This window comes from Saimiri boliviensis, chromosome 3 (assembly GCF_048565385.1).
Source record: "Saimiri boliviensis isolate mSaiBol1 chromosome 3, mSaiBol1.pri, whole genome shotgun sequence".
In the NCBI taxonomy this organism is placed as follows: Eukaryota; Metazoa; Chordata; class Mammalia; order Primates; family Cebidae; genus Saimiri; species Saimiri boliviensis.
This window is the reverse complement of record NC_133451.1, coordinates 177252147-177275630: the sequence shown is the minus strand read 5'-3', so window position 1 is coordinate 177275630 and position 23484 is coordinate 177252147. Positions and strand designations below refer to the sequence as shown.

General features: G+C 43.5%; 1 pseudogene; it reads right to left on the bottom strand.

The window, feature by feature from the left end:
• Window positions 1-419: 419 nt before the first annotated feature.
• Window positions 420-23405, bottom strand: LOC101052086 (prostaglandin E synthase 3-like; annotated as a pseudogene).
• Window positions 23406-23484: the final 79 nt, after the last annotated feature.

The window sequence follows — 23484 nt, the reverse complement described above, 5'->3', positions numbered from 1 at the left end:
CAGGAGGGTGTGCACTGCCTGCGTTATGGGGAGTAATGTCATCCTCTATAATCTAAAATTTACGTCTCTTTCTCTAAGCTGAGAAGGTTCTATCATGTCAGCGTCTATGTCATGAAGAAAAGGAGACTTAGGTGAGATGCTTTGATTGATCACAACTGCTGCATCAATTTCCTAGGACCTCAACAGCTTCATTCAAGTCTGGGAAATGCTGACGCATAAGGTTATTGCCTTAGCTGACTTAAAACTACCCCATGCAGTGGTACAAATCCACCCTTAGCGAAGCTTTTAAAAAACAAACGGGTTGAGAAAACAAACAGCTTTTAAAAAACAAACAGGTTATACAGCATCTGCCTTTAGAGTTATCAACTCAGGAATTCTCTCAATTATCAAATCTTGCAGAGAAGTTATATTTCTTTCTCAAAATCCAGGTGATGACGATATTCCTTACTCTAGTTCTGGCATTTTTCATCCTCACTGTCTTGTGAATCTTCGTCTGCTGCATCTACGTCTGGTAAATCCACATGCTCCTCACCACACATGCTCATCATCTCGGAGACACGATCAAAATTAGCCCTGTCTTCACCTGAGTCATCTTTCCAATTGTTGAAGTCCACACAGCCAATCGAGCTTTGCCTTCTCTTTTGTTAACCTTGGCCATGACTGGCCAGAGTCTCCTCTTCCTACACAACATAAAATTGATCTGTCCGTTCTTTTATGCTTGGAATCATTTGGATCAATACAGTAAAAAGGATCAATTTTATTTAAATGCTTAAAACGATCCCTTCCTTCGAGACAACTGAATGTAAATTTGGATGTTTCAAAATTTACCTGAACATTCTTACTGTCTTCAACACACAGTGCAATAAAGACACAGTCTCTTCGATCGCACTCAGTTGCAGAAGCAGGCTGCTTCTGAACGGGGCAGGGGACCGGATAGCGGGTGGGCGGCCCCCAGCGGGGCGGCTGCTGGGGCGACCACTTCTCTCCGCTGGCGGTGGCGGTGGCGACTCCGCCTTTTCTCCCGGGTTGCGGCCTCTTCTCCCTCCCCTCAGGCGATGACGGCAGCTCAGCTGCTTTTTAAGATGCTTTTCTGCTTAGATCAGGGGAAATTGGCTGGATTAAATTAGCCACAGGAGGGCTCCGTTGCAGTTTCCGAAAAAAAATTTCTGCAGTCGCCGGCGCAGAGGCTCACGCCTGTCATCCCAGCGCTTTGGGAGGCTGAGGCTGGCGGATCACCTGAGGTCAGGAGTTCGAGACCAGCTTGGCCAACATGGTGAAACCCCGTTTCTACTAAAAATACACAATTAGCTGGGCATGTTGGCGGGTGCCTGTGATCCTAGTAACTTGGGAGGCTGAGGCAGGAGAATTGCTTGAACCCAGGTCCAGGCTGGGCAACAAGAGTGAAACTCCATCTCAACAAAACAAAACAAAACAAAAAATATTCTGCAGTCATACTTTCTGGTACACAATTATGTCTCTGCAGTCTTCAGTGGGCCATGCCTATTTATAAAGGTGAAATAAGAAGCCAGGGTGGCCGGGTGCAGTGGCTCATGCCTCTAATTCCAGCGCTTCAGGAGGCCGAGGTGGGTGGATCACCTGAGGTCAGGAGTTCGAAACCATCCTGGCCAACATGCTGAAACCCTGTCTCAAAAAAAAAAATACAAAAATTAGCTGGGTGTTGTGGCATGCACTTGTGATCCCAGCTACTCGGGAGGCTGAGGCAAGAGGATCTCTTGAACCTGGGAGAGGGAGATTGCAGTAAGCTGAGATTGTGCCACTGCACTCAAGCCTCAGCAACAAGAATGAAACTCCATCTCAAAAAAAAAAAAAAAAAAAAAAAGAGAGAAAGAAAACACAGGGCACGTAACTCAGGTACCTCTTGGATGTCCATTAACGAAAATTCTAGAGAACTTTCTGGAAACCTAGAGTGTATTTCTGTGGGAAATAGCACAAAATTGAGACTTGAAATGGTAAGCTCCGATTTGTTCATTTTTAAAATCTTAGACACTTAAGCCAAAATTGTGCCACTGCACTCCAGCCTGGGTGACACAGTGAGACTCCATCTCAAAAATAAAACCAAAAACAAACCTACAAATCCTACTTTTTCATTAAGTCATCTTCAATACTCCCTATTGGAAGGGATAGTCTTCTTTGCTGATTTATTGTAGCATTTACTGTTCTTGTGAACAATAGAGCCCTTATTATACATGGTCTTGTGGTCTAATTGTGTACATCTTTTCTCATCTGAAAAACGGGGACATTTTTTGGATGGTAGGGAGTGTGTCTTCTTGCAGTATCTAGCACAGTATTCTGCATACAGCAGATATTCAATAAATGATTATTAAATCGAAAAGTCAGATGGATATTTTAATGAATTGGCTGAGACTAATTTTAAATGATGACATCATTGGAAGACTTTGTTATTTCAAAGTGACTGAGAGCTATGTGATTCATCTTAGTTTTCATCCAAACAGTAGAGGAAGAACCAGCCCAAAAGATGGATTCTAATGGCCAAGTGAGAAGACAAAGTTGTCTTCTCATTTCATCTCAGGAGTCCCACTGTTCATGTAATGGTTTCATGAAGTTGACTTAGTGTCTGTTGATCCTGGCCTGTTGGACAGCAGGCAGAGGTGGAAGTAGGGAGAGGAATAAAAACCATTCAAGGGAAGCGGAGGTCATGAAAGGATTCCCGCCACTGCTGGTGTGTGGTCATCAGCTCACTCCCATCCGACATTTTTTTTGACAGGGTCTTGCTCTGCTGCCCAGGCTGGAGTTCAGTGGCATGATCTTGGCTCACCACGACCTCTCCATCCCTTGGGTTCAAGCAATTCTCAGCCTTGGTTAGCTCAAGTAGCTGCGATTTCAGGTGCACGCCACCACATCCAGCTAATTTTTGTATTTTTGGTAGAGACGAGGTTTTGCTATGTTGGCCAGGCTGATCTGGAATTCTTGGCCTCATGTGATCCACCTGCCTCAGCCTCCCAAAGTGCTGGGATTACAGGTATGAGCCTCCGAGCCCTGCCCCCATCCAGCTGTTTTGATTGCTGCACAGATGTAGACGCTTCTGCTGGTCATCATCATTTACTTCTCTTCCTCTGGCGTCCTCTCATCTCCCCCTGCAAAACTGCCAACCCGAGTTACTGCCCAATTTTCCTTCTAGGGCCCCACAGCACAAGCCGAGAGCAGGCACCGGGATTTACCAGGCTCTCAGCGGAGTTCTGATTCTTTCAGATCTCCGTTAGATCGCTTTTTTCAAAAGCAGGTTTTTATTGGCATGCATTTGTCAGTTGTGCTTCTGCACAAACCGAAGCTCTTTTATTCTGTGGGCTATTTTCAGAGAAGTCATCGCGCAGTATCTGTCACAGAATAAATTGTTCTTATAACTGGTTTGCTTACAGGTCATGCCTCCAGCTGGCAAGCCCTTGAGAGTTTACCATTTATAGAAGCTGCCCCTGAGATCCATTTGGATTGGTGCTTGGGAATTATTACATGAGAAATTATGAACTCACACTTGGGCAATCCTTGGGATTGTCTTAGGAAGAGAAAGATGCATTTTGATGGCTGGGGAAGATAGGAAGCAAAGTAGACTTGTTTTCTTTTTTTTTCTGTTCTTTTTTTTTGAGATGTAGTCTCGCTCTGTCACCCAGGCTGGAGGGCAGTGGCATGATCTCGGCTCGCTGCTACCTCCGCCTCCCAGGTTCAAGCGATTCTCCTGCCTCAGTCTCCTGAGTAGCTGCGATTACAGGTGCGCGCCTCCATGCAGGCTAATTTTTGTATTTTTAGTAGAGACGGGGGTTTCACCATCTTAGCCAGGCTGGTCTCGAACTCCTGACCTCAGGTGATCCACCTGCCTCGGCCTCCCAAAGTGCTGGGATTACAGGCAGGAGCCACTGCGTCCAGCCAGACTTGTTTCTATTTAATGCCCAGGGAGTCGAGGTAATCAAAAATCAGGTTTGGCTCTAGCATCATAATAGCAACTGGTCCCTTGGCCACATGCAGAAAATAAACTGGGATGTTTGTTTTGTTACCTGTCTGCCTTCCCCCTCGTCTGTGCCTTGCTGCCCCTCCCCACGGCTTCCCAGCAGTCCCCACGGTAGAGTCCTGCCACAGCCTGTACATTCTGCATAGTGGCCCTATTTGGGACTTTTCTGCCCTTCCATGATGACCAGTGCTAGGAGAGCAGCTAGGAAATCTGACACGTACATCAAGTGATGAGTGGCTGTTAATGGCTAAATGCATGATGTTTAGGGCTGGAGATAATTGATTTTAAAGTGTGTTGAGGTCGGGCACAGTGCCTTATACCTGCAATCCCAGCACTTTGGAAGGCTGAAAGTGGGAGAATACCCCAGGTCTTTGAGATCAACCTGAGCAACAAAGCAAGTTCCACCCCACCTATCCCCCCCTCGAATCTCTACCAAAATTTTAAAAATTAGCCTGTGTCTGTAGTCCCAGCTACTTGGGAGACTGAGGCGGAGGATCACTTGGGCCCAGGCATTTGAGACTGCAGTGAGCTATGTATGACTGCACCACTGCATTCCAGCCTGGTTGACAGAGTGATATCCTGTCTCAAAAAAAAAAAAAAAAAAAAAAAAAAAAATTATACCGGGAAAACCTAACTCTGGAAGATTCCTGTGTAGTAAAGATCTCAGCTAGAACCAGTACACCAAGAAATTTATTCTTATTGAGTATTTTACTGGAGGAGAGTGGGTTCTGTGTGTATGTTGTTGGTGGAGGGGAGAGGGTCTGAGGGAAAAATAGGAATGCTGAGGAATGAGTTGACATTTGGTAGGCAGTAACATTTCAGTGCACAGATTCCACAGCCAGAGGGCCTGGGTCAGGTCCCATTTCTACCACATAGCAGCTGGTGGCGACTTCAGATAAGTTGTTTAACCTCTTGTACCCAAATTTCATTTGTAAAATGGGGATATTAGTGGTCAAATGCCTCTCAGGGGTGTTCTGAGTTAATTTATATAATCTACTTAGCACCCACATGGCACATATACGCTATGTAAGCACCAGCTACTAAGATTCTTAAGGGTTTCCCCAGCCTTCTTCAATGAATTCCTTTCTGAGTCAGATGAGCAGAAGGGCTGCAGGAAGGACTCTGTGAGACCCAGGGACGTAGGAGCACTGTGTTTATTCCTAGTAGAAAAAGTGTGACCCAGATGAAGGAAAAGAACATTGATATGGTTTGGTTGTGTCCCCACTTAAATCTTAACTGGAATTCTCTCTCCCAGAATTCCCACCTGTTGTGGGAGGGACCCAGGGAGAGGTAATTGAATCTTGGTGGCCGGTCTTTCCTGTGCTATTCTTGTGATAGTAAATAAGTCTCACGAGATCTGATGGGTTTATCGGAGTTTCCACTTTTGCTGCTTCCTCATTTGCTCTTGTTGCTACCATGTAAGAAGTGCCTTTCACCTCCTGCCATGATTCTGAGACCTCCCGAGCCATGTGGAACTGTAAGTCCAATTAAACCCCTTTTTCTTCCCGCTATGTGTTTATAAAAAATCAGGTTTGTGCAGCATGAAAACGGACTAATATAAACGTTCTGCCTGTTACCCTGGGGAGTATGACACAACTTTGGTGCAGTGGGGACCCCAGCTGGGCTTTAGAACCTCCAGGGTTTCTCTCTTTGGGAACATCAGGAGACTGTGCAGATTTCGTGGAGAGACAGAGAGACCAGCACCCATACTGTCAGTGAGGCAACTAGTGTCCATGAGAATAAGTGAAATGGAAGAATTGAGAGGCCTGTTTTGTGCACAGAGGAGCCATCCCCTAGGACTCTCAGAAATACTTAAGGGAGATTCTTCATGGCATCAAAGCCCTGTACTGTAAGAGCAATAATAAGAATGTGTTTAATCTTAGTTATAAGCTGATGGAACCTATCGATATGCAAAAGCTAGCAAGGCTAGTCATACAAATACAAGAGAGCTCATTACATTTGTTGACGCTGGGGAAGTCTCCTTGGGCCTCTTGCTTGAACTGCTTTTCCTTCTTTCTTTCTTTTTTTTTTTTTTGAGGAGTTTTGCACTTGTTACCCACGCTGGAGTGCAGTGGCACGATCTCGGCTCACCGCAACCTCCGCCTCCCAGGTTCAGGCAATTCTCCTGCCTCAGCCTCCTGAGTAGCTGGGATTACAGGCATGTGCCACCATGCCCAGCTAATTTTTTTTTGTATTTTTAGTAGAGACGGGGTTTCACCTTGTTGACCAGGATGGTCTCGATCTCTTGACCTCGTGATCCACCCGCCTCGGCCTCCCAAAGTGCTGGGATTATAGGCATGAGCCTCCGTGCCCGGCCTTGAACTTCTTTTCTTGTTAGCTGTTTGGGTTTTTATTTTTTCTTCTTTTTAAACCACCTTCCTAGTCTGCGAAGTTGTTTCCTGAAGGCCTGGGTTTTAAACGTATTTTGGTTTCATCCATGGAAACCAGAAACCAGGCTGGGGAGCTGCTTACTGCTTGCCACTCTACTCGGGGTTTGGAATTCTTTCTTGTGGATGCTGTCTCAAAGCTACCTCTCTAGCCCTCCATGTACAATATTATTCATTAATAAAATGATGGAAAACGCTGACCCAGATATCCTCAGGAAAGCTGAGATCGCACCGGAGCAAGGACTGAAGCTCCTGTGTTTGCTGATGGTGTAATACACTCAAGCAGGTGCCGTCTCAATGTTAGATAAGGGTGAAGAGACCTGCCATGCTTCTCCCACGTGCTCCTTGGTGGATGGATGGGCTGGCTCTGAGGGCTTAAGGATTGATGGCCTCAATCATGGCAGACCTGTGATCAGCATCTCTAAGTTTATTACTCAATTGTTCTAAACAATTATTTCCTAGGTACCAGTCTTGTTTTTGCATAGGTGATCCTTTCTTTGGTATTTCTGCAGGGTTTAGCAGAAACCAGAGCAAAATAAAAGCTTAATACATATTTCATTGCTACTGTAAGAAAGTAGAACAATGGAGCAAATATTCTCTCAGCTCGTGTAGCATTTACATCCTTCTTGCTCAAATGCAATTTCAACAGTGAGAAGGGATCCTCCACTCACTTTTTAATTCCTCCCTTTGGAGTGAGGCTGGTATGGACTTTTTACATACTAGGGTAAACATGGCTGTCATGTCAATAGTACCGTCACAGGGAATGAGGAATTACACCAAAGCTGATTGCAAAAAAGAAAACTTTTAATTGTTAAATTCAGACCTATTGTGAACCAGCAATGATGGTGAAAATATGCAGAACGCAGTGACAATCTAACGGTCTGGAGTAACATCAGACTGATGCACCAGGACGAACATGTGTTTGAACAGAATGCAGAAATTAAAAATGGTTTTACATACGCTTCTAATCCCAGCGCTTTGGGATACAAAGGCGGGTGGATCACCTGAGGTCAGGAGTTTGAAACCAGCCTGGCCAACATGGTGAAACCCTCTCTCAACTTAAAACACAAAAAAGTAGCCAAGTGTGGTGGCCGATGCCTATAATCCCAGCTACTCAGGAGGCTGAGGCAGGAGAATCACTTGGACCCAGGAGGTGGAGGTTGCAGTGAGCCAAGAATGCGCCACTGCACTCCAGCCTGGGCAACAGAGAGACTCTGTCTCACAAAAAACAAAAATCAAAAGCAAGTCTTTATAGATGGATTCTTACTAATTTACATAATAAGTGTCCCTGATTTTCCGCCCACAGCAACTCTCATTTTGTTGGGAGCAATCTTTTGCTAACCATGCAAATATTAAAGTTACTTGTGTAATTTCTTTTGTGTGTTTTTATACACGTTACATTTTGAGAATGCAGCTGGGGACTGGGTTTTGCTCACAATTGCTCTCTTTTACTGCCGTGACATTGACATTATTGTTTACAGTGACTACTGTATGAGGGTTGTGCCTTGCTTTTTCAAATGTCGAACACAATGCTAAATTCAATGAGTGGGTCATACAATGCCTTAGCCACAAAGGCTATTCTCACCCTGACTCCTCTCCTTCCCCTCAAGTGCTCCTTCTCAGGCCTTTATTTTTTTCTCTTTCAGATTTAACAGTCCTGAACAGTAGATCCAGAGCTGCTGGGGCCTCCCCACATCCATCTTGGAGTATGTGCTATTTGGCTAGGGTTGGCTGTAATGAAGTACTACACACTGGGTGACTTAAGCAGCAGAAACGTATTTTCTTACAATTCCAGAGGCTAGAAGTCCAAGAACAAGTCACTAGCAGGCCTTTCCCCTTGGCTTGCAGATGTTACATTCTCACTGGGTCCACATATGGCCTTCTCTCTGTGCTTTCTGTGTCTTAATTTCCTTTTCTTCTTTCTCTTTCTTTCTTTCTTTTTTTTTTTTTTTTAAATTGAGACACAGTCTCAGTCTGTTGCTCAATCTGGCGGGCAATGGTGTGACCTTGGCTTACTGCACCCTCTGCCTCCAGGGTTCAAGTAATTCTTCTGCCTCAGCCTCCCAAGTGGCTGGGATTAGAGTTGCACATCACCTTGCCTGGCTAATTTTGTATTTTTAGTAGAGACAGGGTTTCACCATGTTGGCCAGGCTGGTCTTGAACTCCTGACCTAAATTACGGAAGGGGCTTGAATTCTGCTAAAATGTGGGTGTATTTTCTATAATCCTTACTACTCAGGAGTCATATCGTAGAAAACATACTTTCATAATAGCAAACATACTTTCTTTTTGTTTATGTTTTATACTAGTATCGAGGTATTATACTGGTTTTTACAATTTTAGGTAATCGTATTACCTCTGAATTTTATATCAAAATTGTAATGGGGGCATTACAAAGTCACAAGGTTTGTGACTTTCCTCAATTGTTCCTATAGATAAACATCCGATTGGTCTTTGGAGGTGTTTTTCAGACTGACCCTACCCAGACCCATGACTCATGACTCAACGGGTCCCGTAGTCCCCCACCCAGAGGGGGACTCAGGACACAGAACTGTTTCCACACCCCTGCAACTGAATCCTTAACCAATCAGCAGCACGCCTTTCCTAGTCCCCTCCCACCCTCACCTATGGGCCTCGGGGAGATGGATTGAGCCATAACTCCAGTTCTCTCACGATTGGCCTGGTATGAATTAAATTTCTCCTTTGCGGCAGTCCCACGGTTTCAGCGAAGTGGTTTGGTCTGTGCAGCAGACAAGAAGAACTCATCGGGCAATTCTGGGGAGAGCTGGAGAATGATCGTTGTGTGGAAGAAACTCACACATTTGATTTGGTATCTGAGTGTTAGGAGTAGAAACAGATGACAGGAACAAACTTGCTTTCTTTTTGTTTGTGTTTTATACTAGAATTAGGGCAGTATATTGGTTTTTAAAATTTTTTATGTAATACCTATGAATTTTATGTCAAAATTGTCTTTTTTTTTTTTTTTTTGAGATGGAGTTTCACTCTTGTTACTCAGGCTGGAGTGCAATGGCGTGATCTCAGCTCACCGCAACCTCCGCCTCCTGGGTTCAGGCAATTCTCCTGCCTCAGCCTCCTGAGTAGCTGGGATTACAGGCACGCGCCACCATGCCCAGCTAATTTTTTGTATTTTTAGTAGAGATGGGGTTTCATCATGTTGACCAGGATGGTCTCCATCTCTTGACCTCGTGATCCACCTGCCTCGGCCTCCCAAAGTGCTGGGATTACAGACGTGAGCCACTGCGCCCGGCCTTATGTCAAAATTGTAATGGGGCATTACAAAGTGTTTTTAAAAATAAGTGTTGATAGGGTTGAGATTGCACTAGATGTTAAGCTTCTTAAAGGCAGGAATGTCTCTTACCCATTTTCCTTTCTCCAACTCTGAACCATCTCCGGCATGTAGAACGTGTTCATTATATAGCTGTCAGTTAAGTGAATGCTTTACTTACATATTCTTTTATTTTCATCATTGCAGAAATGCTGAAGAAGGAAACATTTTAGTAGCTCCATATCATGATTAATGTTTTCACTGATTTCTGCATGCATTTCAACCACTCACTATTCTTAATAAATACAATACAAGGCACAAGGAAATGGATGGTCATTGAAGGTGGAGGAGAGCCAGAAAAATGTAGTGTCCCAGTAGCATCAGAAAGAGAGAATTTCAGGAAGGTTGGCAGCAACATCAATTCCTTATTTTTATAGAGATTAATTTATAGCCTGAGAATTGCCTTGGTTTGAAATCACTTGATATTGATTCTGAATGTTATCCTGACTGGAACCTTTTGTAATTTCACCCCTTCAAATTCCCCAAAGAAAAGTAAGTTAAAAGATGCTTAGAAGTCAGAACTAAGACTCTCCCATCTCTCACTTCTATATTTATTTATTTTAATTAATTAATTAATTAATAATTTTGAGACAGAGTCCCAGGCTGGAGCGCAGTGGCATAATCTCGGTTTACTGCAACCTCTGCCTCCTGGGTTCAAGCGATTCTCCTGCTTCAGCCTCCTTAGTAGCTGGAATTACAGGTACTGGCCACCATGCCCAGCTAATTTTTGTATTTTAGTAGAGATGGGGTTTCACCATGTTGGCCAGGCTGGTCTTGAATTCCTGATCTCAAGCGATCCATGCACCTTGGCCTCCCAAAGTGCTGGGATTACAAGCATGAGCCACCATGCCCAGCCTTCACTTCTACATTTAGGAAAACGAAGTGCCCCAGTTTGGTAGTGCCTCAGGTAATATTCCCTGGAAGGTGGACTCTGACACAGAAGCAGCAGAAATTTGTCAGGGAGCATTGTTAGGACTTACACCTGTGGCTATGCAGGAAAGGAAGCAAGAGCATGCAAGGGAAAAGTTGGGTGGTAATGATGTCTTGGCAAAGGCCTCAGCTGACCCCATGGGGAGTGCTGCAAATGAGTCCTCCTTGAATTGTCTCAAGTGGCAGCGGCTGGACTTGGATACAACACTTGGACCAGTCACTGGATGCAGGATGCCCCCAGAAAGAAGGCATGACCTTGAGCAAGCTGGCTCTTTCAGATGGGAAATGATTCCCAGAATGCTGCCAGCACCCTGCTGCCAAGGGCCCACCATCCTGAAAGCGGGACTCACCACTGTCTCCGTCCCATCTCACATCTGCTCTTCTGGGATTCTGCTTGGAAACCAGAATTTCACAACAGATTCGAGCTTGTGATGTTCAATGCTGTAAGTAAAATGGGGTCACGGTTTTATTTGTCTCTCTTGGACTCGTGGAATCTCTCTATCTTCTCTTTGAGGATTCAGTTTTGTTTTTCTTTTCTTTCTGAAGACTAATTATGAAATTGTGACAAATGTGCTAAAATTTGAAATGGTCAACTCTACCCCATCTAAAGCAAATGGGAAAACTTTCGTTTCTTGCCCTAAAGAAGGGATTTTTTTTTCCCCTTTATGGGACTGAGATGGTAAGAGTTCCGATTCAGGCTGGGAGCTGTCAGAACAAATAAAACAATCCTGTTTAAACACTTCCTTTTGTCTACCTTTGAAATGAATTACGAAATGAAGCCACCTAAGTGCACACTTAACTCTTGGTTCTCTTCCTCATTTTTTGTTTCCTGTTTCATATGGAAATTCTGTTTTCTTCCCCACTTTGCGTCAGATGCTTCTATGGGAAATTCTCCAATAGTGTCCTCAGATGATCTCCCGCATTCAAATGTGGTTTTTCTCGGCTGAAAGGCGTGGGCTCGTTATTCAAACTCATTCTAACTCTGAGACAATTTTAGAAGCTGGCATTTCTTTTCCTGACCAGAACACGCTTTCTGCTTTGGGGCCAGAAAAATCTATTTTGATTTCATACCAGTGACTGAAAACTTTGTGATACAATGGGCATGAAATAAGCAGGAAATTCAAAGTAATATTTTTCATGGTTTTGTGTGGCATAGGGTTTTTCAACATGTATTCACACTAACCATCTCTATCTTTATGAGAAAAATATATGAATTCTGATTTTTTACTTCCCTTACTCTGTTGGCCAGAATGCTCAGGTTACGTTACTTTGAATAGAATGTTTAGGAATGTACATTTCCTTTCTCTGCTGCTCAGAGCTTAAGCAATTCCTTCAACAACCAAGGTACTAAACATACATTTCTTCATTAGTTGGTTGTCTCTTACTACTCAGACCTTAGGCCCTGTTTTTTTCATGTCAATTCTCCGTGGTGTGATTTCAGAAGGCAGACTGGTAGAGAAGAGATCCCTGGCTGGGTACCTGGCAGCTCCTCAGAAGGGAGGCGGTGGAAACTACAGGATGCATTCTTCTGTGATTTTTTTTTTTTTTTTTTTTTTGACAGGTTCTCACTCTCACCTGGGCTGTAGTGCAGTGGTGCGATCACTGCTCATTGGCAGTATCCACCTCCCGGGCTCAAGCGATCCTCCCATCTCAGCCTCCTGAGTAGCTGTGATTACAGGTGTGCACCGCCATGCCTGACTCATGTCTTGTATTTTTGGTAGAGATGGGATTTTGCCATGTTGCCCGGGCTGGTCTTGAACTTCCAGGCTCAAGCGATCTGCCCTCCTTGCCTCCCAAGTGCTGAGATTACAGATGGGAGCCACCACTCCCGGCCTTGCTTGGCTTCTTAATTAAACATCAGTGGTGAGATTGACCTATATTCTTTTGTCTTTCATCAAAGATAGTTCACGATCTTTGCTGTGTTGGAATTCATCTTTAAACCTCCATTTCCCTCACCCCTTCTTTTATCTCATGACCAAACCCTGTCACTGTCGTCTTCAAGTCTATCAGGCACCACCCAGATTCCAGCCAGCAGTACTTCCTGCTTGAAGGCTGCTTTGTCTTTTGATCCGTGTCCTCACCGCCATTCCTGCTTCTCTTTCCTCCTGTCTACTCATGCAGCTGGCAGGACTGTTATAAAAAGCGGATTATACAGTTAGTCACATACTTGAAACATGTCATGAGTTCCCATACATTTAGGGTAATGCCTGCAGCCCCATGTGGTCTACACGCCCCGTGTGAACTGGCTTGTGCCTGACACCGGCCTCCGCCCTCTCCCGCCACCTCTGCAGCTTTATTTTGTTCTTCCAGCGCCTCCTAAGAGTCGGGCTCTTCCCATCCTCAATATTGGTATATGTGATTTTTTTCTACTTAGTTTCCCACACTCCCTTGACCTGTCAAATTCCTGCTGTCATTTCTCAGAGAGGCCACCTCCCAATGTTCTTCTGTACATTAAATATTCCCGTCATTTTCATTGCAGTGATTGCCACACGTAACACCAACGTTTATTGCATTTACCAACACGACCGGGAGAATAACTGTTTAATGCTTGTCTTCCCCTGGACTGCGGACACTGCAGGGCAGGTCTTCTCGTTTGCAGCTGTAGCTGCAGCGTCTAGCACAGCGTTATATACAGAATGGCTGCTCAGAAAATGAACAAATGAAAGCAGAGTCTCAGGAACGATGACAAAGTTTACCTGAACATGTACATGAGATATAAATGAAGGGGACTTTTCATTTACACCTTTTCAGATCTGAAGCTTTTCCGCTGAAAACAGGTAGATTGGGTATCAGGATCTCTGAGTATCTTGCAGCTCAGCCAATCAGGGTAGGCAAACGTTTACTTAATAAGCTGCTCTGGCCAAAGCTCATGCTCTCATTTTCAGAAATACCGTCCCTGAATTAGAAGCAGCATAAACACCATGCCAGTGTTACACGGTGAATGAAACGTTAGAGCACAGGCAACAACATCCATCCCTGTCCTCTGTTGTTGCTGTTCTTCTTCTCCACGACTGTAGCAAATACACAATCTGTAATGTCTGAAATAAATGTGCAGCAAACAAAACGCGAGATGAGCTGACCTAACTCTCGGCTGCCAGCGGCTTGTTAGACCACAAGAGGGAGCTGTTGAAACTCTTGTTATTAAGGAAACAATGGCGAGAGAAGAAATTTGGCAATCCTAAGGTGGGCCAGATGGGCACCTATTTATATGATATTGACTCTGGAATTCCATTTATTTTTAAGCTACAAAAGTTTTAATTCTTTTTATCTGCAATGTAATTAGCATTTTAAATAGTGATATTAAAGACAGTGAGTTCTTTTTGCCTTAAAAGCCTAAAGCCTCATTTAACTAGTTTGGAAAAGTATAAATATTTAATCAAGGGAGGAGGATATGCAGACGGCTTTCATCCTGAATCTATTTCCTAAATACTTATTAATAAACAGCCTCATGAACAAATATGCTTTTCTTTAAAAAAATACTGTTTCTTTCAATCGTAAGGTCTTAAATATGTGGGCAAGTCAGATTTTTTTTTAAAAAAGATAGACACAAACTATGACTTAAGAACTCCTTTCTTAAGAACACTGCAGTCTAGTTATATACATATTTCCATTCTATGAGTCACACTATATGACAGCTGCCCCTTCCAACCCTCCCTGTCACCCTGACAATTAATGCAGTTAAATTGTCTAAAGGAACCTGACTCAGGGGCACAATATGTTTTTCTACAAAGGGGCCAGTGAGAGGGCACATTGGCGGGGGTCAGATGACCAACTGAGTGTCTACATAGGCCAGGCACTGTACTTAAAGCACCAGAGATGGACTAGATCATTAATTCCTTCCAAAGCTGGAGAGTAGCTTATTTTAGAGACAAGAAAACAGAAAGGTTAAGTGACTTGCAGAAGATCACAGACGTATGAAGTGGGGGAGCCAGAATTTGAATTCCCCTGCACAGTACGGCTCACTAAATGTGATTCTTCTCAGCTGGCAAGTCTGATGGTGAGTGAAAGCCTCAGGCCTCCGGCTGAAATGCTTCTTTCCCTGCAATGGGCCAGATCTGTACACTGTTATCTTCATTTCGAGCAATGGGATTCTGCCAAAATTCTTTTTTTTCTGTAAAATGTTTTGTCCTAAGAAGGGAGAGAAAGGTTTTGTCACTGTACACGGGACACTATATCCAGGATGACTGTCAGTGAATAGGAAATGTGGCAAACATGATGGTTTTCTGCTGATTCACTTGAGTGATGTCAAGACACATGGGAATACAGACAGACCTATTTGAATCACAGACATCACTCAATGTTGAAAGGGAAGCCACCAGAATCTTCTAAGGCAGAGGACTGCTAAAACATTTCAACATTTTACCATAGTGGTCCTAGAACCTGAGTGGGTTTTGATTAAATATTCAAACTTGTCCTGGGAGCAGAAACATAAATGTCATCTTCCTGGCTCATGGTGGGACTGTGACCCATTTGTTACAGGGGAATTAGGGGCTAAGAATCCTCCTGCCAATGATTATCTATTGCTATTCTTCATTTCCTCCTTACTCTACCCCAGTCCTATTCCTAACTGGAATCTTTAAGTACTTAGAAAACATTGCTGGCCAGACGCAGTACCTCATGCCCATAATCCCAGCACTTTGGGAGGTTAAGGTGGAATCAACTGCTTGAGCCAAGGAATTCAAGACCAGCCTGGGGAACATGGCACTCTCCTGTCTCTACAAATAACTTAAAAAACAATAGCCAGGCTTGGTGGTGTGCACCTGTAGTCCCAGCTACTTGGGAAGCTGAGGTGGGAGGATCACTTGAGTCCAAGAATTCAAGGGCTACAGTGAGCTATGATCACACCACTGCACTCTAGTTCAGTCTGGGTAACAGAGTGAGACCCTGTCTTCCACCCCCACACCCCCTCCAAAAAAAAAGGAAAAAAAAAAAAGAAAAGAAGAAGAAAACATTGCTGATTTTCCTTATTATAGTATTTATGAACAAACAACAGTTCTGAATACAAAAGTAAATGATCCAAATCTCATCCTTTAATCTTTTGTAATGTGTCTTCAGGTCTCCACTCAAATTTTTCCCGTAAGTCAGACACAATTTGAGAGTTTTTAAGAAGCCCTAAAAGTCATAGTATCTTAGGATTCCTAGATTTTATCTTGCTAGCTCTTTTAATTTCAGTGGTTAACCAAGTACAGCACCAGGGCCAGGATGTCACATGATTTTGACTTCAGAAATGTGTATTAAAATATGGCAGTAGGAGCGAGAAGTTTCACTGGAAGTAGGTGTAGGCATGAATCTCAGGCATTCCTTTCCTACAGGGTTGCCGGTGTAAATACAGGCTGTCTGGAAGGGTGGTGCGTGCCTGCAGTCTCAGCTACTGGGGAGGCTGAGGTGGGAGAATTCGCTTGAACCCGGGAGGTGGAGGTTGCAGTGAGAGGAGATGGCACACTGCACTCCGGTCTGGGTGACAGAGTGAGACCCTGCCTCAAAAAAAAAAAAAAAAAATTGATAAATAAAAACAGGCTGTTCAACAAACTTGAATTTTGGATAAACAACAGACAATTTTTTCAGCCTAAGTGTGTTCCAAATGTTACATAGGAGATACTTGTATTTAAAATCATCCACTGTTTATCTGAAATGCCGATGTAACTGGATGTGTTGTATTTGTATTTGCTGAATCTGCCAGCGCGTCTTCTCTTCCCTCTCACTGATTGGATGGAATTTAGTGGTTAAGAGGATAGCCTGGGGTCCAGACCACTCGGAAGACCTGATAGCTGTGTGAATTTCAGCAAATGACTTAGCTTTTCTCTGTGCTTAGTTTTCTCATCTATAAATGAGGATAACAATAGAAGCAATTCACCTTTTAGTCAGAAATAAATGATTTAAGGCATCACACCACTTAGTAATTTTCTCAGTTTTTTTCAGGTTGCTGTCACAAAATGAGAAATTTATAGACAATAGAAATTTATTTTGCACAGTTCTGGAGGCTGTGAGGTCCAAGACCATGGCACCAGTAGATTTGGTGTCTGCTGAGGGTCTAGTCCCATCGATGGCAGCTCCTTGAGGCATCCTAGCATAAGATATCTCAAGTGTCCCCTTCAGTTTCTTTTATAACAGCACCAATCCATTCGTGAGAGCCAAGTGTTCATGACTCAATCACTTCCTCAAGGCATCTTAATATTATCACATTGGGTCTTAGTTTCGAACCTACGAATTTTGGAGGAACACATCCATTCAAATCACAGCAGCAGTTGAGTAAATACACAACACATGTTAGCTATAGTTACTTTTAGAGATGTTCCTCATATCTAAGACAATCACATTTACAGTATTGTGGCAGCTATTTTGAGAACCAAATGAGATGGTATACCGATCGCATTTAGCATAGAGAATGCCTTCCTTAACCAAAATAGCTACACTTCTATGAAGGTTTGTGTGTCATCAGAACCCTTTCATTTATTTTAAAGGATTGTAGACGTCTGAAGACGCAGCACTTTGTGCTATAACTACTGAAGATGGATTTTTGAAAGGTCCCCAGAGAGAAAGAGAAATAGAGGATTTAGCGTGCAGCTTTCTTCCCAACCCTCTGATGATATACACTTGTGGTTGAGCTTGTAAATTTATTGAGAAATTCTGAGTCCAGGGAGAGTCAGCAATTTGGCCAAAGCCAAGCCAGTCCATGGTATAAGTCCAAGGTATAGAAAAAGTAGGACCTATTTCTTGGGTGAGTGAGGCTTGAAGGCTTGAGGCGTGGAGAGCAAGAGTCTCTTGTTGTCCACGGCTATTTGACTGGTTTATGTGGCTGTGTCTCCCAGCCCCCACTCTCTCAAACTCCAGGAACTTCCTCACAGGGGATGGTGGGAAAGGGGTGTGGTGTTTCCTCATGGGGGCGTGAGTATGGCAGTCGGGCTAGACAGCTCCCCAGAGGCTTCTTTGGGGGTTAAGGAATCCTCCCACATGGCTCATTCACCCCCAGGGAAGGGCTTGAACACTAGGGAGAATAGTTATTCATGAAGAGCCCCAGCTATGTGAGAGGAACTGTCAAATGTAAATTCAAGATCTAATACTTTTTATTATCTACGAACAGCTGAGATATTGCAGGTCCCTGAACATTGGAATCTGCAGATCCCGAGAGCTATGTGCGTGCAATATTGATGAGACTTCCATCCTGTCATCGATTTTCTAAGTTGGAAACCATTAGAAAAAGGACAAAATGAAATAGACTTTTTCTTTCTGTCCTATTATCTACTCCAGAGATTCTCTGTGGGGCCATCCAAATAGAGCATACTTGTTTGCCTATTTCAAGCAAAGGCTGGAGAAGAGAAAAGAAAGCCCAGAGCATACTCTTTGGACTGGGCTTTGGCTAGAGAGGAAACCAGGCAGGGATGAAGAGCAAGGCCAAATATAGACTCTTTCTGCTCCTTTGGGATGTAAGTGTGCACCAACGTTAGAACCACAATATGTCAGAACTGGAATGTAGCATCGCTATCTGATATGTAGATAGATATCTGATACGTAGGTAGATATCTGATACATCTATTACAACCTGTCAGTTTCCACTGAAGGAAGCCAAAGCCCAGAACAGTCTGGAGACGTCCGTGAGGCCGTTTGTCTGGTCAGAGGTAGAACTGGAGTGAGAGCCTTGTTCTTTTGTCCCCTTTTCGATTGTTGGTTTAATTAATTAATTAATTTTAGAGATAGGCTTCCCTGTGTTGCCCAGGCTGCCACGCAGTGGTGCTATCATAGCTCACTGCAGCCTTGAACTCCTGTGTTCAAATGATCCTCCCACTCCATCCTCCCAAGTAGCTGAAACGACAGGCAGGCGCCACCACGCCCAGCTAATTTTTAGTGTTTTGTAGTGATGGGGGTCTCACTCTGTTGCCCAGGCTGGTCTTGAACACCTGGCCTCAAGTGACCCTTCTGCCTTTGCCTCCCATAGTGCTAGGATTAGATGTGAGCTACCAAGCCTGGCCTTAGTTGGTTTTGTTCAAGGACTGTTGCCATCCTTTTACAAGTGCCAAGCTAAAATTTGCTGAAAGCTTGAATCTGACAGAGAGGAGGAGCTGAAGGCAGCATGCACCAACGTTGCGGGGTTGAGGGTAACTTTAGGAAATGGAGAAATGATTGAGACTGTACTTCAGATGCTCGCATACCTCAAGAGTCGGGGTAGTTTTGAGATTTGGTTTATCTCATCTGCGACGTGTGTACAGGTGAGTGATGGACATGGTAGGAAGAGGTTGGGACAGGGAGGGAATCAATGGATACCTCACAAAATGAAAGCGAAGCTTAGGTTGTGAGTCCTGCCTGCCCCGTTCTGTGAACCAGCTGGGGAGGTCCAATCATGCACAGAATCATGAGATAATGGATGACTCACCATGTTGGAGGTAACCAATTGCTAAGCAGTGTTTTATAATCTAAAGTGTAACCAGTCTTTCTGATCCTTGGGTTAACCAGATTCTGCTATGAGCCACTCCAGTAAGGAAAACTTTGTGTGTTTGTGTGTTTGTTTGTTTGTTTGTTTTGAGACAAGAGTTTTGCTCTTGTTGCCCAGGCTAGAGTGCGATGACACCATCGTGGTTCACCACAACCTCCGCCTCCCGGATTCGAGTGGTTCTGCCTCAGCCTCCTGAGTAGCTGGGATTACAGGCACGCGCCACCCCACCAGGCTAATTACGTATTTTTAGTAGAGATGGGGTTTTTCCATGTTGGTCAGGTTGGTCTTGAACTCCTGACCTCAGGTGATCCACCCACCTCGGCCTCCCAAAGTGCTGGTATTGCAGACGTGAGCCACCCCACCTGGCCAGGAAAACCGTTTTATCTCATTAAGATGGCACATTTGGTCTGTAGAGATACTGACTCTTAACTGTATAATATTCCTGTTTAACAGAAGACAAAATGCCAGTAGTTTACAGACAATTTTTTACAATTTAAAAATTTTCATTCAGAAACTGCTGTCATATGGCTGTTGTCCCAGGAATAGACTGTGAAATAGTTTTCTAGTAGCTTTATAGTCACAGCTGCTGTATTTTCTTTTTCAGTCAATTTTCAGATGTCTTTTCTTTCCTCTGTCATGTCTTCCAGGGCCAGACATTTATTTGTAATATTCCTCTTTAGTGTTGTGACATGGTAAAAGCTTTCTGTTGAAACTGCTCCCTATAACCCAAATGTGAATAAGTAATTAAGGACTGTGATTTCCACCCTACCCAGGCAATGTGTAAACAAATGCTAATCCTGACTTTTGTGAACCACTGAAGTAACAATCAGAATGTCAAAAGTCCCCACACCCTCGGAGGGTCTGGAGCCCCTCACCCCCACCCCTGCCCCTCACCCTCACTCCTGAGGTGGTTTTACGGGTATGAAAGGTCTTAACACTCTCCTTTCGGGGCCACGGGTTGGAGAGATGTGAGTCCTCCATGGCCGCCGGCAATAAAGACCCTGCAGTTTGGCATACTTTTGTCTTGGTGCAGACTTTCCATGTTCTGGCCTATATAACGGTGTCACATTCATAATAACTGAAGATGCTACACTGTGCTCTGAACTTCAAAGATGAGAAAGACAGGCCTTTTTCTAGAAGGAGCACCCTATTTAGTGGGGGGTGTGGCTTGGGGGAGCGGCAGTCGTGGGTGGGGAAGAAGTAGAGGAAGTGGGAGAAGGAGGTGATGAAATAGGGTCATAAATCCTTTACCTCAGGGCAAGGTAGCAGCAGTGCCAAAGGCAAGTACCCCAGCATGCTATGTGTGTGAGCTGGAGATGAAATCCACTTGGGGGTAGCCTTAAGGAAAGAAAGGGAGGAATTAGAAAAGGTTGCCTATGTTAATAGAAGGTGGCATTCCAACAGGTCCTTGAAGACAGAGTCAGCACAATGTTGCAAAGCTCAGAACAACAGGGAGGAAGGAATAGACCAGTTTGACTGAAAGTAGGTTACTTGGCCGGGCGCGGTGGCTCACGCCTGTAATCCTAGCACTTTAGAAGGCTAAGGTGGGTGGATCACCTGAGGTCAGGAGTTCAAGACCAGCCTGACCACCATGGTGAAACCCCATCTTAAAAAAAAAAAAAAAAAAAGAAAAGAAAAGAAAGTAGGTTACTTGAGGGAGCTGGGAGAGATAGGATCGGAAAAATGTTCTGGGAGAACTTTTGTTGAGAAGGAGTTTGGTCTTCAGTTGACAGGCAATGAGAAAGTCTTGGAAATCGTTGAGCTAGGCTAGAGACCCAGTCAGATAACTACCGTTGTTTTTCTCTGTGACATCTTTACTAGAAACAAATGGCAAACAAGCTAGCTGATGGGGCGATCTCATTTAGGTCAAGGAAACTACATTGTGACACAGAACTCACGACATCTTACCTCCTATACTTTCTACATGTTTGTCACTTTCTACATAAATGTTTTTCATATGAATGGCCTGAGAGGCTGTGGAGTACTGCTGAGAGAATCCTCGGAAGAAGATGTGTGCAATGACGTGGAGGAATTGTAGAGGATTTGTGCTAAGCGAAAGAAGGCAGACCCAAAGATTTACATGCTGTGCATTCATTTCTATGACATTCCAAAAAAAAAAAAAAAAACGCAAAACCATAGAGAAGTAAAACAGAGCAGTGCCTGTCGGGGATTAGGGTTGGGGGAAAAGATCTGATAGACTTCAAGAGGAAGGAATTCTTTGGGGTTTTAGAGTTGTTTTGTTTATTTTGGTGGTTACAAGAATCTATGCATGTGTTATAGTTCATACAACTTAACATCAAAATCTTTATGTAAATTTAAAACACAAATATACAAGGAAAAGAAGGTTTGATTATGTTTAGATAATGTTTTTTGATGTCCAGTTCTTCAAAAACTGGTAATTTCTTTGTAGTATGTATAGCAAGTATGTACATATATGTGTATATTTAACTGAATATGCATATATATTATTCAATAATAAATTATCTTACTATGGCTATAAAAGAAAGCCTACTATGTTTTCTCAGATATTCAGGGACTTTATTAGAGATCCCACTGTCCTTGCTGTATTAAATATCTATGACACTTGTGAATAGTATGTTAATTGTTTTTACAGTGATTACTCTTTAAATATTTCACCTTCTAAGATTTCCTTGCACATTCCTCTTCCAATCTTGTTTGTTAGAAATGTGTTTAATAAAGTTTTTGATGATAATCATATTAATAGAAACTTCAAATCAGACTGGATCTCACAGATTTTGATTTAGTCATGTTCAAATAAATGAAGCTAGCTTTTGAAGTCTGGTTGTCACTAACCCTTTTCTATCAGCGGGGAATCTCAATGATAGGTGACTGTGTTTTCAAAGGACAGCTCCTGCACATAATCCAAATCAAAGTCTCAAACCACATTATCCATGTGCTGAGGCTGGAAAGTAAAGGGCTTTGTTGTTTATTATAGCCCAGGATAAAAAGAGGGACTGACCTTTTACAGATTACAAGTTTTCCAAAATGATTTCATTCCATGTTTCCTTTGAAGCTTTTTTTCTCTTACTCTAACTCACTGCGTGTTTTTGACTAAAATAACGCTTGATGCTTTTAAAATTACGCATTGCCTTTTGACTTAAACCTATGTTTAACTCTGTAGAATAATAGGTTACTGGGTCTGAGTGTCGTGCTCCTCAACTCCACCACGTTTATAGTTTGCATGTTAATAGGACGGTTCTCCCAGCCAGAGAGGGGGCCTCAACAATCCCTAACTTCTCTTTAGAGGCAAAGGGCTCCAGCCACAAACCACACGAATTCCTTTCGGGCATGGGATGGAGGGAACAATTTGGATGTGCACGGGTGTTTTTAGTTTCGTTCTCATGGATAGCTGTCACTGATGATAAAGAGTGATACGTGTTGTTAGAGTTATTTTTAAATTAGCAAAATTTGGTGGATGAGATTTCAAGGTTCTTAAAACGTTCCAGGGCACTGCCTTCATCAGACATATTTGGAGCACCTTCACTTTTCAGCTGTGTTTCCACTGCAGAGTTCCTCATTTCTGTCTCATCGTCGTAGGGCCAAACCCTGCCGGAACCTGCACTGTATTCAGAGACTGTTCCTGTTCTCATCCCTCCACTTACACAGTTGCAGAACTGACTGCCAGAGCAGATATATTTAAAATTCTTAATGGATTATCATTGTTCTCAGAAGAGAATCCAAAATTCTGAACCGGTCTCAAAAGTCTGGAGAACTTGCCCATTCTAGGAGCTGCGTTTCTTACCGATTTCATTCCCCACCTTAGTTCTTCCTTCCTGAGAGCTTTGGTACATGTTCGCTCCACCTGGAATGCTCCTGTTCTTAGACTGCTCTTTCCTTCTCAGTCTTTGTACGCCTGGTTGTGCAGCTGTCCCCAGAGATGACATGGCAGAGCCCCAAGTCTGAGTCAACACCCTTTTGTATTAATATCTCTTTTTTCTCCTTAGTAGCACCTGTCAAAATTGCAATTGAGCAATTAGGAAATTATTTGTTGGTTGCTTTCCCTGATAGGATCGGCCCATGCTTCTCGGGAACATTTCTGTCTATTCCCCGGTGTTTTCCAGAGCTTAGGCGAATGCCTTGTTTACGGTGTTTGTGCAGTGAGTATTCATTGAACAAATAAATGAAAGACCAAGGCAACCATATTGAATGAGCAAAGTGGTAAAATGAGAATCAGCACAAATTGTCCATTCTGCACATCAGTGGGCCTCAAACCATACGATGCACATGCATCACCTGGGGAGGCTCCATTCTCAGAAACAATGACTTTATACATTTGAAGCAGTGTCCAGGAAGCTGCATGTGGAACGGGCATCTTGCGTGACATCTTGCATCTGATGCAAATGCTTGAGGACCGTTCTTTGAGACACACTGCTGCGAAACGCGGATTTCCA